Here is a 15433-nt window from a genome sequence, read left to right on the forward strand (position 1 = left end):
TTTGCAGTAAGGCTCATTAAGGAAGGGAATGGCTCAGCTGCCTTTAGCCTACTGGCTATGGGTGGGTTAGGACACACAGATTGCAAGCCCAGCACCACTTTGAGATCTTTGGCAGCAGTTAACTCTGCAGCTCACACAAGATTGAGCCTGTATGATAATGAGTATTCAGAGAGGGGTCATGTCTGGGGGGCGCTCACCAACCTAAGACAGAGTGCCTATGTGGCCTGGGCAGGTGTCTCCATGATGGATAAGATGACCTGCTGACTTCCCATGCAACCTAAGTCAGAAGCTCATTTTTTAGTAAAAGGGGGAACCTGGCCCCCATTTTGGGTAACTGTTGCCTTGCTTGCTGACATTGACATTGATATCCTCCATATGCTAATTCCCTGCTGGGTCCCACCCTCCTGAATGCAAAGGAAGTTCTTTGTCTGTGTATCCTGCATATTGGGCATTAACAGCTTAGATGCTGTTAATTCACTACATTGGTAGTGAACTTCTGCCCTCCAGAGTTCTCCCATTGTGCTGTAAGCCTGTATTTATGACTTCCTCCCTCCTTCAATAAATGACATTTGACATTCAAAAATAAATAAATAAACAAACAAATAAATAAATAAATATTTAAAAAAATAAAAGCATTGAAGTGCAGCTTTAATATTTATCAAATACCTTATTATTAAACACGTGTAGCCATCTATTTAAATTCTCTAGAAGCTTACTATTGAACACTTAGCAAAGACATAAGTACTTAGGTGTAAATCTCTAAGTTAGCTTTTGTTAATCTGAATAGATCCTTATAAAGTTAGTAAAAGATGGTTGTCAGCCACATGGCTGCCTACATCATCATGAGGTCACCAGCCAAGATGGAGGAAAGCCATGTGGTTGCTGTTTAAAACATGTTTTTCTAAACAATAATTCCTTGCACATATACACACAGTTGGATACAAGTTACATACACATACATACAGTTAAAGCTAACTTACATTCACACACATAGAGTTAAACTCAAGTCATATACATGTCCACATATATACACATGTATACATATCTCCATTTTTAACATAAACATTTTGCAATGAAGAATCATCAGCTATTTTTAAAAAGAAAACCAATCAGAATTAACTTGCAAATTCAGTATTCACAGGTATGAGAAACCACAGCATAGATCACATCCCCTCTGGTGTTCTACAACCTTCTATGTACCCTCAGTCCATTCCTTTGATTCCTTAAACATTTACTTCAGACATATTCCTCTTTTCTTTTCCTTCTCTTTATTATTCCAGTCTCCTGCTTTATCTCTTATCTTTTTAAACACAGAAATTCTTATCAAAGTCTTTCTTGTGGTTCCCCCCAGAAGTCTAGAATATATTGTATAGCTACAATATTTTAAACAAGAACAGAAATACATACATATAACATAGCAAGAATAACTCTAAATTTGCATCAATGTGTTGTACCAACATGAGGAATCTATTGGGTCTGAATGATCAAAGCAGTCCTGGCTACGCATTATAACATAGCCGCCATACATTAGCAACCACAGGCAGTGATATTTCATTATGCCCTTAGAGCCAAACCTTGGTCAGGTTTGGTGGGCAGCCTTCAGGAGAGATCTTGGGAGCCTCACCCATTAGCATAGGAGGGGATGGCACACAGCATGGAGACAAAAGCTTGTCATTAAGCTCAGATTCTCAAGTGCATGAGAGTGGCAGACTGGCAGGGACTCCATGCCCCAGCCATGCCCCTCCAGGGGAGGGCCCCTATAGACCACTCCTTAGCTGTAACCCCAGAGGGGTAGTTCTCCACCAGCTCTGAGTCCCACAGTTCACCTGGGTCAGGTACAATCTGAGCTATAGGAGGCCCCTGCTGGCTTTTATCTGCTCTTTACCTCTAAGTCTCTACCTTGCAGCTCCCTGCACAGGGGCCTGGCCCCAAAACTGTTGTGTCCAGCTCCACAATGCTTATGGTCCACCCCAGCACCCAGCTGCTTGGTGGTGACCAAGTCCCTCCCTGGCTGCCACTTACCCAATGTGCAGGACCACAACATTGCATTCCCTCACCCGTCACTGCCTGTGCTCTGGGTCAGAGAGCAAGGAAGCAATGGGGGGTAGGAGTACTCTTAGTCTGTCCCAGTTCAACCAAAAGGACCCTCTGTCCCTACTGCTGGCCATCAGGCCCTAAAGGCTGTCCATGTACAGTTTCTATCTGGCTAAATACATACAGAAGCCCAGGCATAAAACATGCATACTTGTAGCCACATTTCTCAGACATTCACATATTCATATAGGCAGGACAAAATGGCAAAAAATTTTCCCAGGGAAACAGTGTCAGCTGACCAACTCAACAATCCTAAAATAAGAGTCTACAATTTTTTTGTTTGTTTGTTTTTAGTTTTTCGAGACAGGGTTTCCCTGTCTAGCTTTGTGCCTTTCCTGGAACTCACTTGGTAGCCTGGGGTGGCCTCAAACTCTAAGAGATCCACCTGGCTCTGCCTCCCGAGTGCTGAGATTAAAGGCGTCGTGCACCACCACTGCCTGGCGAGTCTACAATTTTTGTAAGTCAGGAAAAGAACAAAATTGCAACCCGCATGACAATATCTTGGTAGTGAATTAAGAGTAAGTCCAGAGGATAAAAAGTCATCTGTCCCATAGCATTCGTCACGGTCAAAAGCACAAATACAGAGAAACAGACACCACAGAAGACCAAGGGCACCAGACAAAAGCTTGCCCCAATGAGACTGAAAGCAGAATGTCCAATGGAATGGTGGCTTGCTGCACTTGTGGGAGCAATGCACTTGTGCTCCCAAATACCATCCAGATTTGAGGCTCTCTGTCATCAGTCAAACAGATGTGGGGTTCTCCATTCCCAGTACTGAGGTCTGGAACGTCTTCCTGATCACGGCCCTCCAGTGCATCCACCCTTAGCCATTTCTGGTCACAATCGCCAACTTGGGCGCACCACAGAAACAAAGTAAACACAGACAGACAGAGAAAACACAAATGTAACACAGACCCACAGAAAATGTACCAACTGGCTTCAGGCACTATGGGTGGTGGTCATGGTGGAATTGGGGATCCCGGACAAGCCCCCCAGATTTTATGCCCAGGTCACAGGGACCCCCAAAAGACCATCACAGAGACTGAATCCCATATGTAAAAGCAAACAGCCTTTATTTTCAAGCCCAGACCTTGGACTCAGGGTGAGGTTTTTATCATAGCAGAGGTTGAAGTAAGGGGACTTCCAGGGTTCAGGACTCTGATTGGCTGACATTTGTCTAGGGGTATAAGGAATGTTTGGAACATCAAGTATTTCCCCTTACATGCAGGCCATCCCTGGGTAGGGTAAGCTCATGGCTTTTTCTGGATCTGGGTGTTACCTACTGGTAAGCCTGTTCCAGAAGCTCTGTCTGGACCTCTAAGCCTGTCATGGCAGTTGTGTGGTCAAGCTGTTTTGGATACTCCCCACAACATGAGACCCTGTCATAATAAAACCAAATGTAAAAGTCAAATTCATGGAAAATCAGTCTGTTCTTGGGAACATGAGATATGAAGAGGAAATGCCCTGCATCTAGAGGGTCCAGTGGATGGAGCAGAGCTGTAAAGAGTAAAGTCTTTACATGCAACCAAAGTTAAGTTGCTACCAACTTAAAACTGGTTGTTGTTTTGAGACAAGTTCTCTCTACATAGCCCTGGCTGTCCTGGAACACATTAAGTTAACCAGGCTGGCCTCAAATTCACAGTGATCCACCCGCCTTTGTCTTCCAAGTAATGGAATTAAAAGCCTGTACCACCATGCCTGGCCTAAAATGGATTGTTAAAACTTTAATATGGTATATATAATCCTCCAGAGGCACGAATATACAAAATATGAAAGTAAATACCAGATATTAAAGGAAATGAGAAATATTTTAAAATGCATCCCCACCAAAATCAATCAATCAAGCCCAGAATGAAAGAAATGAGAAAGAAAATGTTACAAGATTGAGAACAAATCATAAATTGTCAACACTCAGGCCTCCCCTACCAACAATTAATTTTATTTGCATGATTAAACTCACAATTTGAGAACAAAGTGTTGGTTTTTATTGTCAAATTGATGCAGGATAGAGTCTCTCCTGAAAGGAGAACACTTCAGTTGAAGAACTATGGATTGCACTGGCCTTGTTTACTAATTGGTACAGAAGGGTCTGGCCCACTGTGATGCAGCATGGAAGGTAGGGGAGTCTGGGCTGTGTAAGAAAGCTTTCCAGGAATGAGCCAAAGAGCAAGCCAGTGAGCAGTCTTGTCCATGACTTCTGCTCCAGGTTCTGGTGTTGAATTCCTACCCTGACTTCCTTCATGTAAAAGACAATGCTGAACTTTGTGTATTCATTAAACAATCAACTCACCAAGAGGTTTGAACAATGACAAACAGATTCACCAAACATCGGGGATCCAACACGCAGAAGTCAAACTGCAAGAGCTGGAAGGAAACATAGCAGGAATTCTCAGGACCAGTTCTCAACAAAAGAAGATCAGTTAAGAAGGTGGAGTGCAGGGGTTCATGCCTGTAATACCAGCGCTTGGGAGGCTGATGCAGGAGGACTGGCATAAGTTTGAGGCTAGCCTGAACTACATAATAAGTTCTAGGCCAAACTTGGCTACAAATTGAGTCTGTCTCAAAACAAATAAACAAACAACAAACAAATAAGTAAAACAAAGAAAGGGAGGAGAGAAGTAGAGAGGGAAGGAAGGAGTCAGGGAGGGAAGGAGGGAGGAAAAAGCAATGATTTCAGCACACTATAGATTAATTGTGCCTGACAGACACATGGGGAACAATCCATCCATCAAGAGAAGATTTTATTTTCTCAAGTCCACTTAGACTATGTATTAGGCTACAAAACAAATCTTTATAAATTTAAGATTCTAATCAGTCAAAATTAATCACAAATAGATCAAAGGCCTAATTGTAAGAGTAAAAACTGTTAAACTCAAAAGAAAGCTTTGTGACGCTTGACTTGGCAATGTTGTTTTTGATACAACACCAAAACCACAGGCAATAAAAAAAATTTAGTGGGCTGGAGAGATGGCTCAGCACATATTCTAAATGTTGGAAATAAAATCAGCATTTCAAATAAAGACACCACCACTCCAACTGAAGTATCTGGACAAAGCAAATTACTTTTATTTTCATTTCATTTAATTTATTTATTTATTTGGTTTTCTGAGTCAGGGTCTCTTTATTACAGTGGTTCTCAATTTAGCTAATGCTGTGACACGTTAGTACAGTTCCTCATGTTACGGTTGTTAAGATTCTGCCACTCCTCCAGCTGCATGACCGCACATGCTCAGTTCAGTAGGGGTCTTATGCCATCAGTGTGCTGCACAATCACACAAATGCAGGCAGTGTGGTCACGCAATCCGTGCATGTATGGCATAGTTCAATAAGCCCACATGCACCTGTGCAGGGGAATCCTTGAAAGGCCAGTCACAGCCTCCTCCCCTCTCATTTGCTCTCTCCTCCTCCCCCACTCTCTCTCTCCCTGCACGTGTCTTTCACAGGCCTGATCACTCTTCTGTCTGCCCCCTCCTCTTAATAAAGCTCTGATACTGGGTTTTGTCATGCCTCGTGACCTTTCCTCACAGAGTAAAACGCTGCATTTAAAACCAACAGCAGTGACCCCCAACCATAAAATTATTTTCGTTGCTACTTCATAACTGTGATTTTGCTACTGTTATGAATTATAATGTAAATATCTATAGTCAGGATATATGACATGTGACCCCTGTGAAAGGGTCATGCAACCCCCCACAGGAGTTGTGTCCTACAGGTTGAGAAATGCTGCTCTACTATGTAGCCTTAGCTGTACCAGGACTCCTTACAAAGACCAGGCTAGCCTCTGCCTCCCAAGTCTGGGATTAAAGGCATTCATCATCACACCTACCTTCAACACTTTGTTCTTGGTCACAAGAATGTGTCCAGAACACTGACCACACAGAGACAGGAACTGTATTGGTTTTTATTCTAACGCATGCAAGACATTACTTTAGCTTTCCTCCCATTGGCGGGGATCCAGCCACGCAGTCTTTGAAGACTGGTTAGTTTTGAAAGAATTGGTATGGCACAAAGGAAATGAAAAGGGTTAGGGATAGGACACGTTAATCAGAGAATGTAGTGAGGACTTTGTGTGAAAGATTTCACCAGGTAGGTGGGATTAAGACACTTGCATACAAGCCTTACAAGGAGGTGACGATAAACGATTTGTATGTTTCATCCTAAAGAATACAAGTTTTATAGTATTTCATAGGAAAGACTTAGAGTTACTGTTTCTTACACTCTCCCAGAGGATGCAAGTCAATCCCCAGCAGCCACACTAGGCAGCTCACAACCTCCTGTAACTCTAGCTCCTAGCAGAACCGAGGACTCCCGCCTCTGCCGTCACCTGCACATACTCACACACAAACATACACAGAGATGCGTGAAATTAAAAATAATTTACAAAATCTTCTTTAAAAAGTTGACAGCCTGGACTTCATCAGATTCTAAACTTTAGTGCACCAAAGTACACAATCAACAAAGGGAAAGTTAAGCCACAGGACACTAGAGTATATGCAGATCATGTGTCTTTTACGAGATTTATATCCAGAATATACAACAAATTCTACCAGCTCAACAAGGACCGATCCAATTTTAAAACTGGCAAAGTTTCAAAAATAAAAAAAAAAATGTACACTTTCCCAACAAGCATATCGTTAATGGCTAGGGAGATGCAAATCAGAAGCATGGAGCTTGCCTATAATCCCAGCATTCTTGAGGCTGAAGCAAGAGGATCACAGTAAGTTCAAGGCCACCCCTCTCTAAAAAGTGTGCTCCAAGCCAGCAGGGATATAGAAAGTAGCCATGTCTCCAAAAGAATAGACAGACCATTTTATTGGTTTGGAACCCTTACAGAATGAAGAAACAGAGAAGCAAAAACATTCTTCCCTTGAGAACTGGGGACATCCTTCTTGTCCTTCTCAGCACATGGAATTCCAGTCGCTACTTCCATGGCTGTCCCAAGCCTGGATGATGTCTCCTGTCCTCACACAAGCCTTGTAAACAACCTGTGCCAGGCTTTGAGGCCACTGGAGGGCCAGGCCTCTTCAGCTCTGGTTATCCATTTTCTAGCTGGGTGTCTTTATTCTTTGCTACAACTCCCTCCTCCTCAACCTCCCCTCTCCTCTTCTCTTCTTCCTCATCTTCTCCTCCTACTCTTGGTCCCAGGGACTAAATCCAAGGCTTTGCATATGCTAAAGATGCTCTACTGCTGAATGTATCCCTCGCCCCCTTACTTTTCCCTGTTATTTTCTTTATTATTCTTTGTGATTGTATTCAGAGTGGTATCAACACAATTCATTCCACTTCAGATTTCTTATAATAAATGTTTGGAAATCCAGAAATGTCATGATTAATAGCATCTTTTATTCTTAAGCAGTGTGTAGCAGTTGTACACATTAATGTGGTACAATGTGATCTTCTAATAAATGTATGCACTGTGATCAGATCAGGGTCTTTGGTACAGCTGTTGCCTCAAGCAGCTATGAATTGTTTGTATTAGGACTCTTCACATTCTCTCTATTAGCCATTTTGACAATTTAACTGAATGATTGTGAACTATAGTTACCTGATTATAAAATAAAACCTTAGGTGTTCTCTGTCTTATCTAATGCCACCCCTGGGCCCTCAGCCATACTTTCATCTTCCACTTCCTGCACACTACCCCAAGTCTATGACCAGACCTACACACTAATTCTTTGAGGTCTCACACATAAGTGAGAACATGTGGTGTTTGTCTTTCCACACCTACCTTATTTCACTTACCATGGTGCCCCCCAGTTCCATCTATGTGCCTGGAAATGACAGCATTTGATTCTTCCTATGGGCGACAGTATTCCATTTGGCACATACATTGCTATTTTTTTTATTCATGTACCCATCAGTGAACCCATTCAGAATCTGTACCTTAACCATGACAAATGGTGCTTCATTACCTTGGCAAATACAGGTGTCTCCTTGACAAACTGATTTCAAGTCTTTCAGGGGTATGTGTGTATGCGTGTGTGTGTGTGTGTGTGTGTGTGTGTGTGTGTGTGTGTGTGTGTGTATTCAGTAGTAGGGTCATAGTAGTTCTGTTTCTACTCTTATAGGAACCTTCATACTGTCTTCTATAGAAAGTGCATTAGCATACATCCCCACCAACAGTGTGCAAGGGTTCTTTCTTCCCCACATCCTCACCAGTATCTGTTTGATAATAGCCATTCTATAGGATAAGACATTTCATTGGGGTGTTGGCTTGTTTTTTCTGTGTGATTAGTGATGTAGAACATTTTTCTCCTATAGCTTCTGATCAGACAGCTTCATGTATATGCATGCAGGTGGAAGCCAGGGGATGACCTCAGGTGTCTTCCTTAACCACGCCTTGCCTTCTTTTTTGAAAGAAGTTCTCTCATTGAACCTAACCCTCAGTGATTCAGTAGACTAACAGGCTAGCAAGCCACAGGGATTCTCCTGTTTCTTCTTCCCTAGTGATGGGACTTTGGCCATCAAGCCCAGGTTTTTTGTTTTTGTTTTTGTTTTGTCTTTGTTTTTGTTTTTTCACATGAGTGCTGGGTGTGTGAGCTCCCGTCCTCATGCTTGCCTGGCAAGCACTTTACCAACTGAGCTGTTTCCTTGGGCTCATCATACGTTTTTAATTAGATCATTTTGAGCATCTTTGGTGTGGCTATTGCTTGCTCTTGTATTGTTTGAGTTCCTTATACTAATTCTGGGAATTAGACCTAAAGCGAGAAATTCACAGGAGTCTGCTTAAGGAGTATTAGGGAATTTATTAGGATATAAATTAAGGAAATACACTCATGAATACAGAACAGAGTAGACTGCTGAAGTTGTCCTCTGATCTGACCTGGGGCAAACCCACCTGGCAGTTCAATCACACCAGGAAGCAGGAACCAGGGAGAAGGGACCTCGTGACCCCTTCCCTTTTCCCTTTAAGAGGCCATGTACAATGGCAAGAAGCACCGCCTCCCCAGGGCTGTATATCCCAAGGTCACGGCCGGAGCGCATACCGCTACATATTCCTTTATTAGGATAATAGTCTGTAAGTTTTTTCTTCCATTCTACAGGTTGTGTCTTTATTCTGTTAGTTTTTGTTGTTGTTTCTGTACAACAGAGATGATGATTTGATGTGACTCCATTTGTCAATTTTACCTCTTGCCTGTGCTTCTGAAGTTTTACACACACACACACACACACACACACACACACACACACACACACATTCAATGCACTTAAATATAACCATAAAATCTGTTTAAAAAGCCCTTTACCCAGATCAACGCCCTGATGTGTTCCCTTTGTGCTTTGTTCTACTAATTTCACATCATCTTACATTTAAATCTTTCGCCTGTTTCACATTGATTTTTATATGGTGAGAGACAGAAATTTAACTGCATCATTCTACATATAAAAATTCAGCTTTACAATCACTACTCTTTGAAGAAATTTTCCTTCTCCCAATTTATAATCTTTCCAGCTCAGTAAAAACTTGCCTTGGCTATGCATATGCAAAAGGTTATTTCTCTCTCCTTTATTCTATTCCAATAGCCTTTGTGTCCATTTTTATGCCAATGTCATGCTGTTTGGTCAATGTCACTTCACAGAACATTTTTAAGTCAGATACTTCCATGCTTCCAGTCTGTTCTTTTGCTCAGTATTTTGCTTTGAGTATTTGGAATAGTATTATCTACAAATTATAAAGATTTATTATAGATGGAGGCTTTTCTCTGTCCTGCCCTATCCCACAGCCATTTTCAAATAATCACTCAGGAACTTATATTAATTATAAATGCTTGGCCAATGTCTCAGGCTAATGACTAGCTAGTCTTATATTTAAACTAACCCATTTCTATTAATCTAAGTATTGTGGGGGGCCCAAAGCAGCTTGACCACACAGCTACCATGACAAGCTTAGAGGTTCAGACACAGCTGCCATGACAGATTTACTGGCAGGCAACACCCGGATCCAGGAAAATCCATAAGCTGACACCACTCAGGGATAGGCCAGCATCTAAGGGGAAGAACCTGACATCCCAAATATTCCAACCATCAGATAAGATTAGATAAGATCACAGGATATCCCTGAGCCTAGCACATAATATTCCCCTTTACAGATATGTCTAGACAAATGTCAGCCAATCAGGGTCCTGAACCCTGGAAATCCCCTCACCCCAACCTCTGCTATGATAAAAATCTCACCTTGCCTGACCTCAAGGCTCTCTGCTCTGACGTCTGTGTCGGACAGTTAGAGAGACCAAGCTCAAGCTTGAAATAAAGGCTCTTTGCTTTTATATATGGGATTTGGTCTCTGGTGGTCTTTTGGGAGTCCTCATGATCTGGGCATAACCTATGTCACCACGTAGCCTTTGTCTTATCCATTCTTTCACATCTTGCTTCTTAGGCGGCTTATAGTGTCTGCCCTGACTCTGCCTTTCTTCATCTCTGTCTTCAGTTTGAATGTACCACCTAACCATATTCTGCCTTGCCATTGGCCAAACAGCTTTTATCAACCAATGAAAGCAACACATATTCACAGCATACACAAAGACATCCCACAGAAATTTGTCTCTTATGTGTTTATGTAACTGTGTATTTATGTATGTATGTATGTATTTATTTATTTATTTAATGTGTGTGTGTGTGTGTGTGTGTGTGTGTGTGTATGTGTGTGTGTGTGTGTGTGTTCTGTCTGTATAAGTGTGATCATGAGAGCATGTGGAGGTCAGAAAACAACTTTTGGGACTCAATTCTCTCCTTCCACTATGTGGGGGCTAGAGATCAAACTCAGGTTATGACCTGGCTGTAGCACCTTTTACCTGCTGATCTGTCTCTGGTTCCCATTCTGATTTTCTTACATGGGTCCCAGAGATAGAAGTCAAGGTATTGGGTTTGTGATGTGAAGGCCTGTTAGCTTCTGTTCTCTCTGGTGGCCATTCCTACTGATTTAAAATGTTTTTCTTTTTCTACAAAGAATATCACTGAGGGCTAGGGGAGTAGCTTAATTGCTAAAGCACTTGCTCAGCACACATGAAAGACTCAACCTCAAAACCTACCTAAAAGAGATGAAATTTGAGAATCAGGTCTTCACTCAGTCCTCATCAGAGAAGCTTCTTCTTACATTAGATGGGAACCAACAGAGACCCAGGTACGGACAGTGCGCAGAGAACGAGAGATGCTAAAAAAGATATCTTCATCTTCCCTGTAAGGCTCAGAGATCTATGTGTAAACAGAGTCAGAAAGAGTGTAAGAACCAGAGCTGGATGACACCAAAAAAACAGTATCTTCCAGACAACACATGACTTCTGCACATATGAACTCACAGATACTGGCAGTACACATAAGTTCTGTACAGGTGCAATCTAGATGGGGTCCTGGCACTGAGAAGGGAAAGTGGACATGGGCTTTCACCCCTGACCAAGAAGCTACCTGCAACTGATACCTGCAGGTGAAGGGAAGATCAGTTTTCTCCAATGGAGTATCACTGGATATATCAAATGTATCTTAAGACAGGTTCCTCTCCCAGGAGCAGCTGGCCAACACAAAATGATCAATGGTGCTTTCATAGACTTTTCATATCATTTTGCTTTGTTTGGACATTTTTTATCTTATTGTTAGTTTGCTTATTTATTTTGATTTTCATTTTTGTGTTTTTGTGGGGATTTTCTTTTTTTTGGTACATGTATTTCATGGTTTTTGTTTTTTGTTTTGTTTGTTTCTTTGCTGTTAAAAAGAAATAAAAAGAACATAAAGTTGGGTAGGTAGGGAGGTGGGAGGATCTGGGAGGAACTGGAGGAGGAGGGAAATATGATCAAAATATATTGTATGAGAAATTGTTTTCAATAAATAGAAAAAAGTAACTAAGTGTAGAAGGATATGCTTATAATCCCAGTGGAAGGAAGGCAGAGAAGGCAGCCCCTGGGCTCACTGACCAGCAAGCCTAGCTACTCGGAAAGTCCCAGGCCAGGGAAAGACCCAACAACAGGTGAGGAAAAAAAAAAAAAACAGCTGAAGAAAGATGCTTGTGGTTGTCACAGACTCTGTACATCTCTATATGTAATATGAGCATGTTGACAATATCAGTCTTTCCAGTTCACAGGTACAGGCTGTTTTTCCGTGTGTGTGTGTGTGTGTGTAATTCTTTATCAGTGTTTTTCACAGGTACAGGCTGTTTTTCCGTGTGTGTGTGTGTGTGTGTGTGTGTGTGTGTGTGTGTGTGTGTAATTCTTTATCAGTGTTTTTCACAGGTACAGGCTGTTTTTCCTGTGTGTGTGTGTGTGTGTGTGTGTGTGTGTGTGTGTAATTCTTTATCAGTGTTTTTCACAGGTACAGGCTGTTTTTCCGTGTGTGTGTGTGTGTGTGTGTGTGTGTGTGTGTGTGGTGTGTGTGTGTAATTCTTTATCAGTGTTTTTCACAGGTACAGGCTGTTTTTCCTGTGTGTGTGTGTGTGTGTGTGTGTGTGTGTGTGTGTGTGTGTGTGTGTAATTCTTTATCAGTGTTTTTCACAGGTACAGGCTGTTTTTCCGTGTGTGTGTGTGTGTGTGTGTGTGTGTGTGTGTGTGTGGTATGTGTAATTCTTTATCAGTGTTTTGTAATTTTCATTGTATAATCACTTCCCTGTTCAAATTTCTTCAAGGCATTTTGTCTTGTTTTTGTTTTTGTGAATAGAATTGCTTTCTTAATTTCTTCCTCAGGAAGAAGCTATTGGATTTTGTATATTGATTTTATACTCCACCAACTTACTGCATGTACTTATCAATTTTAACAGCTTGTGAATGTAGTCTTGCACTTCTATCTATAATCACGTCATCAGCTGAATAAACGGACCTCTTCTTTCCCTAACTGTACGATCAACATTTCTTTCTCTTGCCTTGTTGCTTAGCTAACACTTGACAAATATGATCTTAAATAAACGTTGTGAAAGTGGATCTTGGACTTTTGGAAGACGGGGAAGCATGGTTTCCCCTGGGTAGTTTCAAACTAGGTACTTAGCTAAAGATGACAGCATCTTGTACTTCTGGTCCTCCTGCCCTTGCCTGCCATTATAAGAGTTTCCCACCAAGCCCCACTGATGAAGAGCCGAGAATCTAACCCGGAGCTTTGCTCATTCCAGATCAGGTTGTACCACACCCTTAGCCTCCTAATGGGCATTCTTGTCTTGTTCCAGACATTGGAGAAACAGTGGTAGCTTTCCACATTCATTATGATGTTGACTGAGTGTTGTGAGCACTTTCCTCTGAGACTGCAATATTCATCCTGCAGGGAAGCTCCTTCACCATGAAAGTAAACAACTCAAAACAGCTTCAGGAAGTCCCTGAAACTGACCAGATTCACCAGGCCCCTCCCTGCCCTTTGGGACTAGCAGAACAGAGCTGCAAAGAAGACTCCCAGAGGAGCAAAGCTGAAAAGAAGAAGCTCAGACCAGAGTGGCTGCCTGGAAGAGGTTTAGACCAACTGAGTCAACTGAAAAGGGCACTCTCTAACCTGTTGAGCTGCCTGCAGGCAGTGCAGTGTGCTCCAGGTTTCCAGCTTCTGTAAGCTGCTTGTCACCCACGCTGTGGTGGCCTTTGGTGATCCTGCTGTCTTCGAGTCATTTCCCCTCCTGCAAGTAACTCCTCACCCATATTCTTGTAAGGTTGACCATGCTGGACTTTGGTGTTATCTATTCTTTAGTCTATTGTTGTCTCTCTATATCTGGGAAGGAGACCTATGTGTTGCATCTGTCAGAATTCCTGGCCACTCCCCCAGCTACATGACCACACATGTGCAGTTCAGTAGCCAAGCAAGGAGCCTTATGTCCTACATGATCGTGTAATTTGAGCACTGTGTGATCACGCAATCTATGCTCAGGCTTGGCGTAGCTCCGTAAACCCATGTGGGCATGTGCAGGGGAATCCAAAAGAAGTGGGACACAGGCTCTTCCCCCTTCTCCTTCTCTTCCCCACCTTCTCTTCTCTGTCTTCCCCAGGCCTGGTCATGCTCTCTTCTGTCCCTCTCTTCCCCTAATAAAGCTCTGATAGTGGGTTTTGTCATGCCTCATGGCCTTTCTCACATGGTAACGGCGCTGTTTAATGAATAACACAGTGCCTCCACATTAAAACCAACAGCATCTCCCTGGGCAAAAGTTTGTCCCTCAACACTGAGATGCACACCAATGCTGTTAACTAGGTATTTGGTGAGATGTGTAACACTTTGGCTGAGTATTACTACCTTCAGCTCCTGAAGGGGACCCCGGCATAGCGGGGACTCCCTCCCAGACCCCAGAATATGCACAAACCACACCCAAACACCAGTTTCCACGTAGAGAACCTTTATTAAGTGGGGATAAGAAGTTGAAAGTGGCTTCTTTTTGACTCAGGCAGAAAAACAGCAACAGATCACCTTGCAGGTGTAATGTTTAAGAGGAGGGAAAGGGGAGGTCGGTGTTAGAATGGGCTAGGATGCTGTGGTAAAGGAGATGGGTGGCGAGGGAGAAAGAGAAGGCACCGGGGGAAAGGGGCAGAGATAGTTGTCCCAGAGGGACAAACACTGCCTCTGAACAGAGGGGGGATAGACGTGACACCCAGGCAAAGGGTGGTTTATAAACGTAAAGGGGGAAACCCTGTGTTAGGATGCGGTGTTTAATTTTAATTATGTTAATTAGGTGAACCAAAAGGGGGCTTTTGATTGCTGCACCTTGGTGGTCAGCCTCAGGAGGAGGAAGTGGCCCAATAAGAGAACAGACCTTGGTGGCTAGTTTTAGGACTGTAATCTAACTAATGGTTTTTAGCAAGGCAGAGGGGACGGGAGAAGAGGGCACAGCCTGCCAGAGCCATGCTTGCCACTTAAGTTGGCCAGGGTCCCTTCAGCACCACCTTGTAATGAAGAAAACTAGGCACAAATACTAAGGAAGAAAATGAACAGGAAGGAAGAATGAACAACAACAAGCCAGGCAAGTGGTACACACTGTGACCCAGCACTTAAGAGACTGAGAGGCGAGAGGATCAGAAGTTCAAGGTCAGCATGGGCTATACAACAAGTTCAAGGCTAACCTGGTCAAATAGGAAGGCTCAGTCTTAAACAGATATCGCAAGCAAGCAAGAGAAGGTGAGATTGAGATTCAGCAAGGCTCATGATAAAAAAAGCCTTTCCCTCAGGAATACAGACATAGGCAAGTGTTAGACCCATCTAGGACAAGGGTGACTGATGGATCCAGGGCTCAACCCAAGCCCTGGGTTATAAGATAAATCCATCCTGTTGGCTGCCCAAGAGTATATTCGTACGAGTCCACGTGGATGCATTTCCAAAGACAGGATGGCCGTGACTTTTCTCTAAACTGAATCATGCCTTCCTTATGCTTTATACTAGCACAGGACTCGGGCGGCTC

Source organism: Onychomys torridus, chromosome 10 (assembly GCF_903995425.1).
Source record: "Onychomys torridus chromosome 10, mOncTor1.1, whole genome shotgun sequence".
NCBI classification, from domain to species: Eukaryota; Metazoa; Chordata; class Mammalia; order Rodentia; family Cricetidae; genus Onychomys; species Onychomys torridus.